The sequence below is a fragment of the Eurosta solidaginis genome, chromosome 3, assembly GCF_040869045.1.
Source record: "Eurosta solidaginis isolate ZX-2024a chromosome 3, ASM4086904v1, whole genome shotgun sequence".
NCBI classification, from domain to species: domain Eukaryota; kingdom Metazoa; phylum Arthropoda; class Insecta; order Diptera; family Tephritidae; genus Eurosta; species Eurosta solidaginis.
The window spans coordinates 215,432,483-215,449,546 of record NC_090321.1 but is presented as its reverse complement, the minus strand read 5'-3'; the positions used below and the strand labels follow the sequence as shown (position 1 = coordinate 215,449,546).

Here is a 17,064-nt window from a genome sequence, read left to right as displayed (position 1 = left end):
TTGTGTACCATTAGAGCTCATGTTGATAACTAGACATACATACTTCTAACAGCTCAAGAGTTGTTTCAAAATGGTGGCTCAACTCGAGAATCATAGCATACTCAGCAAAAGAGGGATTTTTTAAACAAAAAATTCTATTATTTAAGTTTAAAAACTTTAATTTCCAACTTTTGGTACTCTAACTGGACTCGAATATAAGATTCCATGCCACAGTATTTTCACGAAAATAAAATAAAATATATATAATTTATTTTTGATTAATTACGCGTCATTACTGCTATCAATCAGGTGTTTATTTCTCACTGGTTTTGGTGGTACCTCCTTGAAGTATTTGTTTTCAACTCCACCTCAACTCGATATCTAATGTAGGATATCAACTGGAGAAATGTGCCAATATTCATTTGAAAACTGTACATTTCTCAATATCTCTCAAAGGTCGGAAAATAATTTAAGAATGACGTCTTAAGGAAGGTTTCGACGTTAGAGATTCGAGAGCTATACATTCTAAAAAATTTCGCAAAGGTTGGATAGTGATTGGAGAATAATGTTGGATATCGCTTCCGGAACTAGATATATTTGGTTGGTTTATTAATTTTAAACCCCCAAATTGCTTCCAGTTACGAGAACGACTATTTAATTATAAGTAAAAAACCGCGGTTAATAAAGATCAATATTTTATTAACTATTGTAACTGAAAAAATATGTTGATGATTTTTATTTCGCTATGGTATATGCGCGCACTTGTTCGCCAGTAAGAATTGCAAAAAGAATGGTGGAGAGAAAATGAATAACAACTACAGGTGTACAAAATAGAACATATGTAGTAAAAGCTAGTATGTATGAAGATGAAATAGTACAGGATGCCACAGTACTCCCCCGCTAGATGAAACTACCGGAATCGATGTGATATGCTAACGTGTCTACCACTGCGAGTATGTTTCATCGAAGTATGTTTAGACTGCTCCTCTGTATTTTGCGTGACAGTTGATTCCGTACAATCGGGATTTGCTATGAATGCTGGCTTTAGACGGTCTATGCTTATATTCGTATGGCGTCCTCGTACAAGTAGTTTGAAAAATTTCGGCGATCGCTTGACTACAGGATACGGTCCGTCGTAAGGACATGTTAATGATGGTCGTACAGTATCGTTGCGCACAAAGACGTGAGTTGATGTTTGTAGGGCGGGCGATACGAACATTTTTGTTGTTGTATGATGTGCTGTCTGTGTGGGTTGAAGGTTCTGCATTGATAGTCTGAATTGCGACACCGTGTTTTCGTTGACATCGTTTAGCTTGCTAGTTTGGAAAAACTCGCCAGGAATGCGTGGTGTAGTACCATAAACGAGTAAAGCGGTACATGCTTTGATGTCAGGCTTGAAGGCGACGCGTAACCCCAGCAAAATCATAGGTAATTGCTGAACCCATTTTGATGGCTCGTGGCATAAAATGGCGGCTTTTAAACTCCTATGCCACCTTTCGATGATACCGTTTGATTGCGGGTGGTACGGAGTCGTTCGGAGATGTGTTGCACCGATTGTGGACATTAGTTTTGCAAAAACTGCAGAGTCGAATTACCTGCCTTGATCTGACGTTATGCGTTCTGGAACACCAAACCGTGCTATCCAATGGAATATGAGTGCTTTTGTGACGGATTCGGCGGTCATGTGAGGCATAGGCGCAGCCTCAGGCCATCGCTGTATCGATCAATGATTGTTAGGCAATATCGTTGCCCCTCACTAGGTGGGAAAGGGCTAACGATGTCTATGTTGATATGAGAAAATCGGTCTTTTGGAGGTTCATATCTCGAAGGCAATGATTTCGTATGGCGATGAACCTTCGCTCTTTGATATGCTTCACAACAACGTACGAAATTTGCTGTGTCTTTCCTGATACTCGGCCAAACAAATCCTTCAGTCATTAGCTTAACCGTTGCACGGACACCTGGGTGTGACAAACCATGAAATTCTCGTAGCACGATCTCTCGAAACTCTTTTGGGACGTATGGGCGGACGGCTGAAGTTGATGTGTCGCATACTAATTGAGCTGTGCTGTTGGGTATCGGAAAAATTTTTAGTGCTAGTGAGCTGTTATGCATACCTGGTTCATTTAGAAGTGATTGCAACTGAGTGTCAGTTTGTTGCGCGGCTGCAACTTTTGTTTAGTCAATCATATGCTCGATCGATTGTATCCGCGAAAGTAGATCTGCTGTTACATTTCCTTTTCCGGCTACATGACGTATGTCGGTTGAAAATTGCCCAATAAAATCGAGTTGTCGGAGTTGGCGGGGTGAAGCTTTTTCGGGTTTTTGACGAAATGTATAAATAAGTGGACGAAGGTCGGTCATGATGTAGCATTTTCGGCCTTCAAGCATATAGCGAAAATGTGACACGCCTTGGTATACCGCAGCCAATTCGCGGTCGTACGTGCTGTAGTTGCGTTGCGAAGCAGTGAACTTTTTTGAGTAAAATCCGAGCGGCTGCAGCTCACCATTGACAACTTGATGCAGTGCAGCTCCGACAGCGTTATCTGATGCTAACTCTGCATCCGATGCGGGGTGTGCCAGAAGCGTTGCGTTTGCCAACTCGTGTTTGCAGCGTTCAAAAGCGGCTTCGGCTTCGGCATTCCATTGAATAGGTGTGCGGTCGTTTTTCTTATTGCCGATGATGAGACTATGTAGATGTGATTGATACGACATTCGCTGGAGAATTTGTTTCCATGTTTGTTGGGTAAACAAAATCCAGCTGTCTACAAATTTTCTAGATAATAAAAAAAAATAAAAATAAAATAAAAAATTTTAAGCACTTCCTTTATATAAATGGACAAAAATCAGCGAAAAATGTTTCCTTATATAAAGACATATTCTTGCTAAACTTTGATTTTTAAATTTTGACATAGAAATTGCAAAAATATTTATGAGAATTAAAAATATAAAAGTGGAGCGCACATTACTTGGATTGGAAATTCGGTAGGAAAGGAGATATTATTAGTCAAGCCCCCTAGCGAAACTTTTTGCATTGTGTCATCGGCTGTCGTCGACCTTTGAATTAAGCTCTCAATTTTTTGCCTCTAGCTCATCGAGAAGTTACTTAAAACCCGGTTTCAAATTTCAAAATAATTATCCAATATTTTCGATCCATGCGCCACCTAACGGAAGTTGTTTCTCCTTTTGTTCCCTTGCCTCTGAGTTCTCATGTTTGTAGCTCAATGAGAAGTTACTTTAAAATCGATCTCAAAACACCAAATTTCCAAATTCTTATCTAAATATTTCGATCCGTGCGCCACCTAACGGACTTTTTTCCTTTTCTTAAACTTTCTCGGCGTCTTATCCTATCTGTGAAGTTTTACTGTTGTAGCTCATTGAGAACTTACATAAAACTCAATCCCAAAATTCCCTCCGTTTCGTACGATTTTTATAAATATCTCATCCCGAGCGCCCCCAGCGAATCTTTTTGTATCGTGTCATCAGCTGTCATCGACCTCTGAATTAAATTTGAAATTTCAAGTCTCCAGCTCATCGAGAAGTTACTGTAAAGCTGGTGTGAAAATTTTCAAATTATTATCGAATTATTTTCGTCCATGCGCCAGCTAACGGATTTTTTTTTCCTTTTATTGCATTCTCACGGTGTTCTAACCTATGTGTAAAGTTTCACGTTTGTAGCTCAATGAGAAGTTACTTAAAAATCGATTGCAAAATTTGCATGAAAAGCGGACAAACATTCCACCGACCTAATATAAAGGAAGTAGAAACCAATGTTGCAGCACAAAAAGGTATACCCCAAAGGCGGACTTAAATTGTGACTGAAAAACTGCTCAGTAGCTTAAAGGGAGTTTAAATTTTACTAGAGTTTAATCTATCTTAGTTTAAGCTTAGCTTAACCATCTACTGAAGAACCGGGCCTAATTTAACAATTTCGTAAAGGGTATAAACAAATCAATAACCATGTGATACATGTGTGTGCAATCTTCTCAGCTGCCACTTTGTTGTGAGCTTACTTTTATATTTTTATGTTGGTATGTCAGCTGTTAGACATCAAAGCCTCTAACCAACATAACAGTCAAAATTGCCCCAGTCAGTTTGGCTTCCATGTACGCTAAGTAGTAATTACTATCCAATACGACCGACATTGGGTTACACCCCACGAAGAGTCAAATACACCTATTCAGTTAGGTATTCAGCAAGCTAACAGTCATTGAGCTATCCAACTAAAACCAAAAGCTATTGTTGGTATTTTATTAGTATGTGTGAACATGTAGGATGGTGCGTCGAACAGCAGTCTCGTAATATTGGTAGTAGGTAGTGTGGTTGTGGTCAGCAGTAGTGGTCTTAAGAGTTACTCACTGTGATTTCGTATCATTGAGTGGCATTGAGTGCGGTACGCTGAGGACACACAACACCAGTGTACGCTGTGGTGGGCCAAAAGCGCGTAACATACAAACCACTTGGCACATGTACGTTTAGTTTTTTTGGTTTGCATGAAACGAATTTTGCTGCCTATGATTTTTAATTGCTGGTCGTGGGATATTTTTACCTGTTATTACGTACAGTAATGTATTGTTTAGCACATGTAATGTGAATGTTATATAAAAGCTCGGCTATATGTTTTTTATTGTTTGTCTTGCTAGACTATAACTTAATTATAAATGTGTTTGTTTTTAGTGTGACTGTTGATGCTCGAAAAAACACATCGAAAGGAAATTCTGATTATTCAAAACAAAACAGCTCTGTGCGCATGCGCCTTTCAACTTACACCAATAATTATAATCGGCATCTTTTTTTTATGAATACGAGCACCAGATACTTGCGTTGAACATTTAAGTTTTTAATCGCGTTATATAATGTGGACCAGTGTTTCCAAGTTAGCCTTTTCGAGGCTAGATTTAGCCTTTTTTTTGCCTTTAGCCTCGAAATTTGGGTTTAGCTTCGTGACTTTTTTCTAGCCTTTTTTACTCCGAATGTATTTTTAAAAATTTCTAAAATAAAATAATTTCAATAGTTCCTGTGAACACCTAATACCTAATAATATGAGTTCTCTACAAAAGATTAATTCTTTTTCTGCTGAAAATTCGTTGAAAGTTTCAAAGCCAGATGTATTTCCTTACTTTGAAAAAGACAAGTATAGTTATTCTTCAAGTCAAATAGCATTAATAGAGCTGCAGTGGCGAAAACTTATAACTATACAATGGAAAAATGTACACTACACCATGGAATTTTGGTCGGAAGTCCGAGAACATAAAAATGCATTAAACGAACCTCCTTTTTTAGAACTTGTCGAATTCATATTTAGTTTTTTAGTAATACCACTCAGTAACGCGGAGGTTGAACGAATATTTAGTGGCATGAAAATTCTGAAAACTAAATTAAGGAACAAACTAAAAATTAAAATACTTAATGCGCTGCTTAATATTAGATGCTCGTTAAAACGCTTATCTAAATGTTGTAATGACTTCGAAATTACCGATGATCTCATATCTATGGTAAATAGCCAAATTTTATACCCAGACTTAAGCTCTTCTGATTCTTCAGACGGGGAATATTTTATATAAATAATTAGTTTGTAATATTTTTTTTATGTATATACACATATGCAATCATTTAAAGTAAGTCCATGTGCTAGTCAAGGAAAATGTGCCTGATATGTTTTGAAACAGGAAGTTATGTTTAAGTTATGTTTATAAGTTTTTATTTACAAATGTGTAAACTAAAATATAAAAAAAAATTTATGAATTAACCAAAAAATTTCTGGTCCTTTTTTAGCTTCTTTTTTTTCTAAATTTAGCCTTTTTTAACCTTTTTTTTTTTGCATCACCTGGCAACACTGATGTGGACCAGTGCACGCGAACTGTCACTCCATTGGTTGTTTATATGGACGGACGTGTGGTGCTGTGTCGAGTGCTGTGTCTAATTGGTATATGAAATATTCATCATAAATGGTGAAGGCTTAAATTATGTTAGTATCTTAATCCATATTTAATGATCGCAACCCGCTGAGTAGCTCAATTGCATTAACGTAGATGTGCACGCATGCGCAGCAAAGTGAAGGAAGTGTCTGGCACTGACATTTAAACATGGCTTAATTTCATTGCTTGGTAATCGCTTTATGATCACAATTAAATTGTTGAATTACTGATTTCCATGTCTACACGTTTGTCGTTGTGATGGCTGAAAGTGCCCTTTGAGGGATTGAGTGTATAATATTTCGCATTTAAGCGCTTTTTTAAGCTTATAAGCATATATGTGTGTATGCAGTGTATAGGTTTGATTGTATGCGTTATAGATATAGGAACATATTTGCTAAATACTCTACTAATTTGCACACCCATTTGAATGAAGATATCGCAATTATTGTTTGAAATTTTACTGAAATATTAGGCAAACCTTTGAAATGAATCATCCAAAAGCTTAGCTCTCCTTAACCACTTCATACATTCAGTCCACCCAAATAAGTTCTAAGTGAGCTCATCATCACATAGTTCCTCTAGCGTACACAACGCTGTGCAAACCCGGGTGGAATACACAAAATCAACGACTACATAGTCAATTGACTAAAAGACCTTTCTTAATTTAACATTATGGCCATTTAGGAAATTTAGTTTGACCTTCTGAACATTGCAAGAAAAGGTCACAAAAGCCAAAACTTCTGCAGTATCGATTATACGTTTAATTAAATATTTTCTTCTCGTCCAAGTTGAGTAAGATAATATAGTCAAAGCTACCATCATTCCAAATCAGGACTTCTGATCAATCCATATTAAGTCGTTTCTCCTAAAAACATTAGAGTGCCTAATTTATTCCTCGAGTTAATAGAAGGGTCGCTCGTGCACAAAGAATTCGCTAACAAGGCCTTTAAACGATAGTAATTAATCCGATTCTGCTGTAAAGGGTGCTCGTCTGGTGGACCACCCTGCATACGACAAGTACAACTTAAATGTTATTCAGTCAGTGCAACAGGCATTGCTGTTTAGTATGATGCTGAAACTGTCTGCCAAGAGCTCTATGTAAGTCGCTAGTTCTAGATGTCCGATCCTATGTCGTGCATGTGGTTTTACTCAGTGCTACTAGTGTTAAATAATTTAACATCTTCTCTTATAGCCAAGCTACACGTAAAGCTCTGATCTCAACTGAGGCGCGATCGGGGTGAGTCAAAACATGTTGGCACCTGTATTCTGCTCCTGTTCAGATGGGATTCGAGGTATCTAAGCAAAAGACTAGCAGGGAAGTGACATCTGGTCCTTTTCGATATCGAAAATTTTGAAAAAGAATGCCGCTAAGCTAATTAAATTTGGTAGGTGGATGGGATTTATAAATATGGGCGTGGCCCCACCCACATTAAGAAGAACAAAATTTGCAAGTATAAAAAGCCGTAAATCAAAAGCTGTTAAAGATATTACATTGAAATTTGGTAGAGACACTATCATTGCCAAATTATATAGATGAGTAAAGATAATCCAAATCAGTTAAAGATCACACCCACTTTTTCTAAAGTTCTAACCTTAACAAAGTTTGCAATAACTCTACGGTATTTAACTATTTATAACTTATGTTCTTCCTTAAACAAATTTTGAGAAAGGGCGTGACCCGCCGCGTTTTGTTTGTTTGTTATTCTTTCCAAACTACTGTGGCGAATGTTGGCTTGACTATGCTGTTAGGAATAAATTACAACAACAAAAACAACAAGCAGCCACACTTATGTACAAGGCAACGAAGAATATTCCACACACATAACCAGCAGTTCGAAGTGAAGAGAAATCTCACATGCACACATGTATTCATCAGCTAAGAGCAGAAGTTGTTACTCACACATCCACACGCACATAGTTAAATAACGAAGTATGCGATTCCATGTTCGCGAAAAGCCTAGACATTAGGTTAAATATGCGAACGAGGCAACGGAGAGCATAAAAGCAGCGCAAGCTGAGGAATAACTAATCGGTTTGATTTAAACACGCTATTAGTTGTGAAGTGAATATAATTGTGAAGTACCATTTTGTAATACTGAATATGGGAGTTATTTATTCGTCAGTTCAGCGATCCGAACGTTAGCAGAAGGTGTATAATTATCAGGAATTACCCCAAAATTCGTTACAATACTTTTAATGCCATAAGTCGAAACAAAAATTTCCCAACCCGAAAGCAAGCAAGTAAGGAAGGCTAAGTTCAGGTGTAACCGAACATTATATACTCAGCGCGAGCTTCAATTGTACATTTCGTTTCAGATAAATTACTTTTCTATATCACACGTGGCACCACCCGTTTAAAGAAGAATGTCTCCCCATTTCCTCTTACAATAAAACTTGATAAGTGAAATATCATTAATTCAAAGCTATTTTTCGGTAAGATATAACTTATTATTTTGTCTACGACCCCTTTAAAAATATTTTATATAAAAGTGGGCGTGGTCTTTCACCGATCTCGCCCACTTTTTCTAGAATTATTTTCTGCTGTAGGGAAAATTTGTGTACCCAATTTTATTACGATTCGTTAATTTTTTTTTCGAGTTATGGCTCCCGAAACATAGAAAATTGCTTAGCCATAAAAGGGGCGGTGCCACACCCATTTTTTAAAATTTGAAGTTTTTCCTATTTATTGTTATAAATCCACTTGGGAAATGAAATACCATTGATATAAAAGTCTTTTTTGCAAAGATATGGCTTATTTCATTCATCCACGACCCTTTTAAAAATCTTTTATATAAAAGTGGTCGTGGTCCTTAACGGATTTTTTTAATTTTTCTTCATAGCATTTCCTATAGTAAAGGCAACCTCTCTGCCGAATTTTGTTACGATAGGTTAAACCATGTTTGATTTATTATTAATAATATTTGTAAAATTGATTTTATCGCAAGTGGGCGGTGCCACGCCCATTTAATAAATTGTTTTTTTTTTAATTTTTATCAGGAGTCTCAATATCAGTCCACATGTCAAATTTCAACATTCTAGGTATATTATTTACTAAATAAACAGGTTTTTTATGTTTTCCAAAATGTTATATATATAAAAAGTGGGCGTGGTTATCATCCGATTTCGCTCATTTTCAACACCAATCTATTCTGAGTCCAGATAAGCTCGTGTACAAAATTTGGTGAATATATCTCAATATTTACAAGGTATCGCGTTAACGGACGGACGGACGGACATGGCTCAATCAAATTTTTTTTCTACACTGATGATTTTGATATATGGAAGTCTATATCTATCTCGATTCCTTTTTACCTGTACAACCAACCGTTATACAATCAAAGTTAATATACTCTGTGTGCAAAGCACGCTGAGTATAAAAAAGCAAACAACTACAACGTTTCCAGTGCACAGCTGGGTATATAATGATCGAACTTAGACTTTATTACTTCCTTTTTATTTTTCTGGGCTCACCGGTCCTATCCTAGCACATATAAGCTAACTTAAAATATCTAAATACGGCATACAAAGTTCGCAAAAAGTGGTTTCATTTGAATTTTTTTCGCATTTAGCTTCCATGTTGGTTGTTTAATTGCTGTGCTACCCCCGGATATTAAAGATCCGAGCCCAAGTAGCGCATGGAGCGCCACTGCGGTCTAGTGCGTGACTGCTTCCTTGCTGCCCTGTTCGTTCCAGCTACTCGAAATGCTGTTAAAAGGAATCCCTTTTCTCTCAGCAAGCAGGCCAAGCGGCTAGTGGCCCGTGATTGTGACGGTGATCGTAAAAGTTTCTTTCCTTGTATTAAGAGGTCCTCTGTTCTGTGTAGTTTTTGGGGATTTTCATAAGATGGGGAATACCGTTATGTCATTTCATTTTGTTCTTTTTTACCTTTCCAAAGTTCTGCTTCATACGAAACTTGTACCTTAACGTTCTTCGATTTCGTGTAAGCATAAAAATTTGTATACGGAAATTGTTCTTTAGCTGACTTCCTACATGAGATCCATCTTTGAGCAAAGAAATCATGATCAAATTGCTGATAATTATATATGTACACTCATAGTCAATATCAGCTTTCCATTCAACCGAAGAACAATTGAACTTCAGTATCTGGATTGCTCTAGACATGTGCCCGGCTATGCGCACTTCATCAGCGTCAAAGGTTTGATTTCAATTTCACGCTTACGCGCGCCAGCTTATTGTTTTGCAATTTGTTGAGTTTTTATTTATGTTTTTTTTTATATATATGTACAATGCTTTCTAACTTATACAAAGGCATATTGCTAGTATGTATGTACATTATACATTTAGTATTTATTGTACAAATCCGGCATTCGGGTTTTGTTTCCATTCATTGAATTGAATCAACCAATACGAGTCGAGTTTAGTTAAGTTGTAAAGGTGAACAATTAAATAGCGATCATACATATATACATACATTTCTTTATCGCATGTGAGCTTTTGTTGTGAATTTGGTTGTTAAAAATATGGGGTGTATCATTCGTTAGTACGTTAATAAAATCTGTGAAGTGAGAAGAACGGATATGCTTGAAAAAAATGCCACTAATGATGACAGGGTTTGCGTTTGTATTCTCAACATCAACATTAAGTTTGACGGGTATACCGGCAACCGGCGATTAATATGCTGAGATATGTCTTAAAAAAATAGCAAAAAAAGAGAAAACAATCAAACAAAAAATTGCGGAAAATGTGAGAAAACGTGTGATGAATGACCGACATGACATGAAATTCATAGCAAAGTTCATACACAAAAAAAACTAAAGAGTGGGTGGAAAGTGCGATGAGTCCCAGTGACGTATGCCAACAAAAAGAATGTTGAACATAGTACATAGGAATAATTTTCTAGACAGACAGACAAATTTAACGACAGCCAAAATACCAAAAAATTCAAATAATGAGCACTCAACCATTCAGTCTATTCGAAGCCTATATAATAATAGCACAGTTAATATGTATTATTGTGGAATAGTTTAAGTTAAAAAATGACAATATGGTAAGAGTTTGGAAAGCATGACCGTCACGCTGTGTAATGACGTTTGTTTTTTTTTGTTTCGTTTTTGCGGTGTTGGCATAATTTAATTTACGGTACTGACTTAACACTCAGTTCGTCGTTCAAAGGTCATTTAAAATTTATATGGGCTATATTAATATGACAATCAATCATCAGATTGTAAACATTTTCCGGGATTTGAAATATATATATAATGTGACGAATATTAGCATCACTAGGCTGTTAGTAAATAATCGCAACAATAAAACACAACAAGCGGCAACACTTATGTACAAGGCAACGAAGAGATGTCTCACACATATTAATGTAGTCATCAGCCGAAGTAGTTACTCACACATACACACGCATATGGCTATAAGAAAACCATAAACTACAAATATAGATGTATATAGCTGGTAACCAAGCATGAGATACAACTCTTCCCGAAATGACTATACCTTAGGAGAACTAGGTTAACGAGAAAACCGCGAGTACAAAAGCAGCGCAAGCTGAGGAATCACAATCAGTTTGATTTAAACGCGATTTTGTGAAGTACGTGATATCGAAGTATAATTCTACTACTCCCAAAGTATGCCAACTAAAGACCATTATGCAATACTGAATATTAGGGTAATTTATTCGACAGTTCAGCGATACGAACGTTAGCAGAAGGTGCAAAATATCAGAAATCCCCAGAATTTTTTACAATAATAATAACCAATTTAGACCGAGCTTCGTATCCAATTTGTGGTTATTTAAATTTCTTTTTCGTATAAATTTGAGGAACCACATGACTAAATGCCGTCTCTGAATGAGGTCTGTAAGGCCAATGACGTTTTGCCGGATAGCTTTTCATAGTAGATTTACACTTAGCACCGGATTATGTATGACGCCGTGACACTTTGCGTCGCAGTCACTCACATTCACACTGACCCCTGTATATATTTCACAAATTTCATAAAGGCATTCGGGTTTAGTGTCCCTCATTAACGTGAATGAATGCTCTTATAGGATAGAAGTTTAACACAAGAAAAAATGACTCGTTGCGCTATACATATTTCGCCCCTTACCGTGTTTGCCTAATCACCTCCACCGTGCCACGACGTACGTAAAAAATCTTACTAGCTAATTTATTGAAAACATCGGTAAATCTCGAAAGTGTTTATTGAAATAAGAGACAATTACAAAGCATTATATAAAGAAGGTTGGAATCGTTTGTCGCGAAGTCACCAGCTGTTCCCCCTTCTCAGGAACTGCGGTGCCAGCACATGTGAGTGAGGTTTTCTTTATAATGTATTCATATAACGAATCATGGATGTTAATTCTTTTACCGAGAGAGATATCTTATAACCAGGGAAACCAAAAATATGCAGAAGAACATATTTTATATGCCTTGTAACCATTAAACCAGTAAAGCCAGCTCATATATCCCGTTATGTAATTTTAAGAAAATTTTCTCAAATAGCGTCATAGAAGATTTTTAGTCAAACTGAAGCCTTTATCTTTCATTATAACTGAGATTTACGAGGATTATTTTAAACAATTTGTAGGTGGATGGGTACTTTAATACCCCCACTAGGACATAGGCTCAAGAATCTGTACATATGCATTCAAATGATCAAGTTTTTGATTTGGGTTTTGTTTGGAATGTCAAAGGCAAACTTATCACATCTAAACCTATTAAGGTTATTGTTTTGACAAATTGTCAATTATAATCTTTTAATCCATTTTCAACTCATTAAAAAATTACAAAAAATTATTCGGAATTTCGTAATAATATATGTATATAGAAAATATAGGATAGCACTACACTTTCCCAAGATTTAACAAATAAGGAAGGCTAAGTTCGGGTGTAACCAAAAATTACATACGCAGCTGCCAAATTACAGCTTGCAAAACTTTTAAATTACCTTCTTTTAAAAGTGGGCGGTGCCATGTCCAAAATTTTACTAATTTTCTATTCTGGTCATAAGGTCAACCCACCTACCAAGTTTCGTCGCTTTATCCGTCTTTGGTAATGAATTATCGCACTTTTTCAGTGTTTCGAAATTTTCGATATCGAAAAAGTGGGCATGGTATAGTTCGATTTCGTTCATTTTAAATAGCGATCTGAGATGAGTGTCCAGGAACCTACATATCAAATTTCATTAAGATACCTCAAAATTTACTCAAGTTATCGTGTTTATGGACAGACGGACGGACATGACTAAATGAATGCCTTTTTTCGCCCAGATCATTTTGATATATAGAAGTCTATATCTATCTCGATTAGTTTATTCCGATACGGGGTACCGTTACTTCGAAACATAACTATGCCGCTAGTAAATTTATGATGCATAATAACAACAGTAATGTAAACAGATGAGACAACGAATAGCTACGCACAGATGTCCACAGCAACTAAGAGCGCATATCTCATTAGATTAACTACACACATATGTAAGCATAGAAGACAACAGCGAGTATGAGATGCAGAGAGATGAGAGAAGTAAATAGGCAACTAGAAAAAAACATCGGCAAGTGATCCCCGCTAGAGTTGACCTGCTTATCGGTTAAAGTGAGTCCATCTAACCAGCCAGTGTATACTACAAAATAAGAGACTAAGAGAATATTTCTTGTACTTGGAGAGGGCAACCCTTTCATGGCATGATTATTTGTATTCTGTGTTTGTTAAGTTCACAAATATCAAACCCGAGTTGCCGACTTCGACAGCACCTTTTCGTGCTGCCTATATACCGCTTTGTCTGAATTTGGTTTCTCCGCAAAAGTTATATGGCTTTGCAAAATGACGTTGAGCAACGCTATCAGCTGGGACAGAATTGGGAAGGACCTCTCCCCGCCATTTGAAACTAAAGTAGGTTTCAGACAAGGTGACCCGCTATCTTGCAGTTTCTTTAATTTGTTGCTGGAGAAAATTACACTAGCTATAAAACTTAACCGTTCTGGAACAATACTGTAGCGAATATTAGCATTTCTAACATCACTGTGCTGTTATTAAATAAACACAACGACAGTAAGCCATTTGCACAATTACATAGAAGGCAACGAAGAATATTTCACACATATATCCAGCAGCTTTAAGCGAAGATATTATTTCACATACTCTTATAACCTGAGCAGATAAGAGCGCAGAAAAGAGAAAAACCATCACACATCACGTTATCATCTGCTAAGGGCAAAAGCTGTTACTAACACATACACACGCATATATGTAGCTTGAAGAAAAACGTAAACTACAGATATGCATGTATATAGCTAAATAACCAAGCATGAGATACAACTGTTCCAGAAGGCATGTTCGTGAAGAGTCTAGACCTTAGGAGAAATAGGTTAACGAGGCTAACTGAGAGTATAAAAGCAGCGCGGTGCAAGCGATAATCAATGAGTTTGATTTTATCACGCTTTAGTGAAGTACGCGATAATTGTAATTGTGAAGTACTACTCCCAAAGTAGTCTAAATAAAGAACGTTTTTGTTATACTGAATATTTGAGTTATTTATTCGACATTTCATGAGCCGAACGTAGAAGCTGCAAAACAATCTCCCAAAATTCCTTACAATATTCTATAAAAGCGTGCAATAACTGTCGTATGCTGATGCCATTGATATCATCGGCTTGAACTCCCGTGCCGTAAGTTCTACTTATACCAAGCTGAGTAAGCGTATTTTCGCCTTGGCAACCACGGTTCTGTCGGCAAAGTAGTACATTGAAGGAACCAGCATTTACACAAGCAAGAACATAAGCTCTTAAATCCAGCGAAGAACCTCTCTTGCCAAAAAATTCTACTATCTACCAGGTAAGCAATTGAAAAGTTAAGTCCACTCTCGGCAAACGAAAATCATAAATACTCTACAAGTCACTTACCGTACCCGTCGTTCTATATGGTGCAGAATCATGTACCATGACAAGATGATCGGATTAAGCAGCTCTGGGAGTGTTGGAGAGAAAAATTATTATTTATGGACCTCTATGCCCTGACGACGCGAGTAACAAAGAATATTTAATGGTGACCTGTACGAGCATTACGCAGAATTAAAACTCAGCGGACATATTTTGCTAGGCCATAAATGCTCCTGCTAAGAAAATATTTTTTGGAAGAGGGCTGTCCCTTCCCGCTGGAAAGACCTGGTGAATAACGATTTAAGTTTACTTGGTGTGACTAATTGGCGCCAGTTAACCAAGAGAAGAAGCGTTTGGCACGCTTATAGTTCAACACCCTCTTATTTTTACAAAATATAAAAAAAAAAAATGGGAGTGTTTTTTAATGTACTGCGTTTGAATCTGAAATCCACCTTGCTTCAACACCAGGGCTGTTCACAAATTTTTATATTGAAGTGTAAATCACAATATATATGCAAAATTTTATGTACACTGATGTTTAAAGAATTTTGCTGGTCCAGTTAATAAACAAATTTTGAATTAACAAGTAAGGAAGGTTAAGTTCGGGTGTAACCGAACACTACATACTCAGTTGAGAGCTATGGTGACAACATAAGGGAAAATAACCATGTAGGAAAATGAACCGGGGGTAATCCTGGAATGTGTTTGTATGACATGTGTATCAAATGAAAGGTATTAAAGAGTATTTTATGAGGGAGTGGGCCATAGTTCTATAGGTGGACGCCATTTAGGGATATTGCCATAAAGGTGGATCATGGTTGACTCTAGAATTTGTTTGTACGATATGGGTATCAAATGAAAGGTGTTAATGAGTATTTTAAAAGGGAGTAATCCTTAGTTTCATAGGTGGACGCCGTTTCGAGATATCGCCATAAAGGTGGACCAGGGGTGACCCTAGAATTTGTTTGTTCAATATGGGTATCAAAAGAAAGGTGTTAATAAGTATTTTAAAAGGGAGTAATCCTTAGTCCCATAGGTGGACGCCGTTTCGAGATATCGCCATAAAGGTGGATCAGGGGTGACCCTAGAATTTGTTTGTACAATATGGGCATCAAAAGAAAGGTGTTAATGAGTATTTTAAAAGGGAGTGGGCCTTAGTTCTATAGGTGGACGCCGTTTCGAAATATCGCCAAAAAGGTGGACCAGTACGAGGGGTGACTCTAGAATGTGTTTGTACGATATGGGTATCAAATTAAAGGTATTAATGAGGGTTTTAAAAGGGAGTGGTGGTTGTTGTATAGTTGGTCGCATTTTCGAAATCTCGCTATAAAGATGGACCAGGGGTGACTCTAGAATTTGTTTGTACAATATGGGTGTCAAAAGAAAGGTGTTAATGGGTATTTTAAAAGGGAGTAATCCTTAGTTCCATAGGTGGACGCCGTTTCGATATATCGCCATAAAGGTGGGCCAGGGGTGACTCTAGAATTCGTTTGTGCAATATGGTTATCAAACGAAAGGAGTTAATGAGTATTTTAAAAGGGAGTGGGCCTCAGTTATATAGGTGGACGCCTTTTCGAGGTATCGCAATAAAGGTGGACCAGGGGTGACTCTAGACTTTGTTAGTACGATATGGGTATCAAATGAAAGGTGTTAATGAGTATTTTAAAGGGAGTGGGCCTTAGTTCTATAGGTGGAGGCCGTTTCGAAATATCGCCATAAAGGTGGAGCAGGGGTGACTCTAGAATGTGCTTGTACGATATGGGTATCAAATAAAAGGTACTAATGAGGGTTTTAAAAGGGAGTGGTGGTTGTTATTTAGGTGGTCGCATTTTCGAAATATCGCCATAAAGGTGGACCAGGGGTGACTCTAGGATTTGTTTGTACAATATGGGTATCAAAAGAAAGGTGTTAATGAGTATTTTAAAAGGGAGTAATCCTTAGTTCCATAGGTGGACGCCGTTTCTTGATATCGCCATAAAGGTGGGCCAGGGGTGACTCTAGATTTCGTTTGTGCAATATGGGTATCAAACGAAAGGAGTTAATGAGTATTTTAAATGGGAGTGGGCCTTAGTTCTATAGGTGGACGCCTTTTCGAGATATCGCCATAAAGGTGGACCAGGGGTGACTGTAGAATGAGTTTGTACGATATGGGTATCAAATTAAAGGTATTAATGAGAGTTGTAAAAGGGAGTGGTTGTAGTTGTATATGTGAAGGCGTTTTCCAGATATCGACCAAAATGTGGACCAGGGTGACCCAGAACATCATCTGTTGGATACCGCTAATTTATTTATATATGTAATACCTGCCAAGATTTTAAGGGT

General features: G+C 37.1%; 1 protein-coding gene across 11 annotated transcripts in view; it reads left to right on the top strand.

The window, feature by feature from the left end:
• The window catches only part of Wnt2 (Wnt oncogene analog 2), a 113,758-nt gene that overhangs the window by 61,441 nt on the left and 35,253 nt on the right, over positions 1-17,064 (top strand). Inside the window, exon 1 of one of the 11 annotated variants that reach the window (XM_067778021.1) lies at positions 5,837-5,905. The exons of 9 other annotated variants lie outside the window; for them this stretch is intronic. The gene's annotated coding sequence lies outside the window, so the exon portion shown is untranslated. Of the gene's footprint in view, positions 1-5,836; positions 5,906-6,066; positions 6,087-17,064 lie in introns of those variants that run through there. One more of the 11 variants, XM_067778023.1, reaches the window with a different exon arrangement.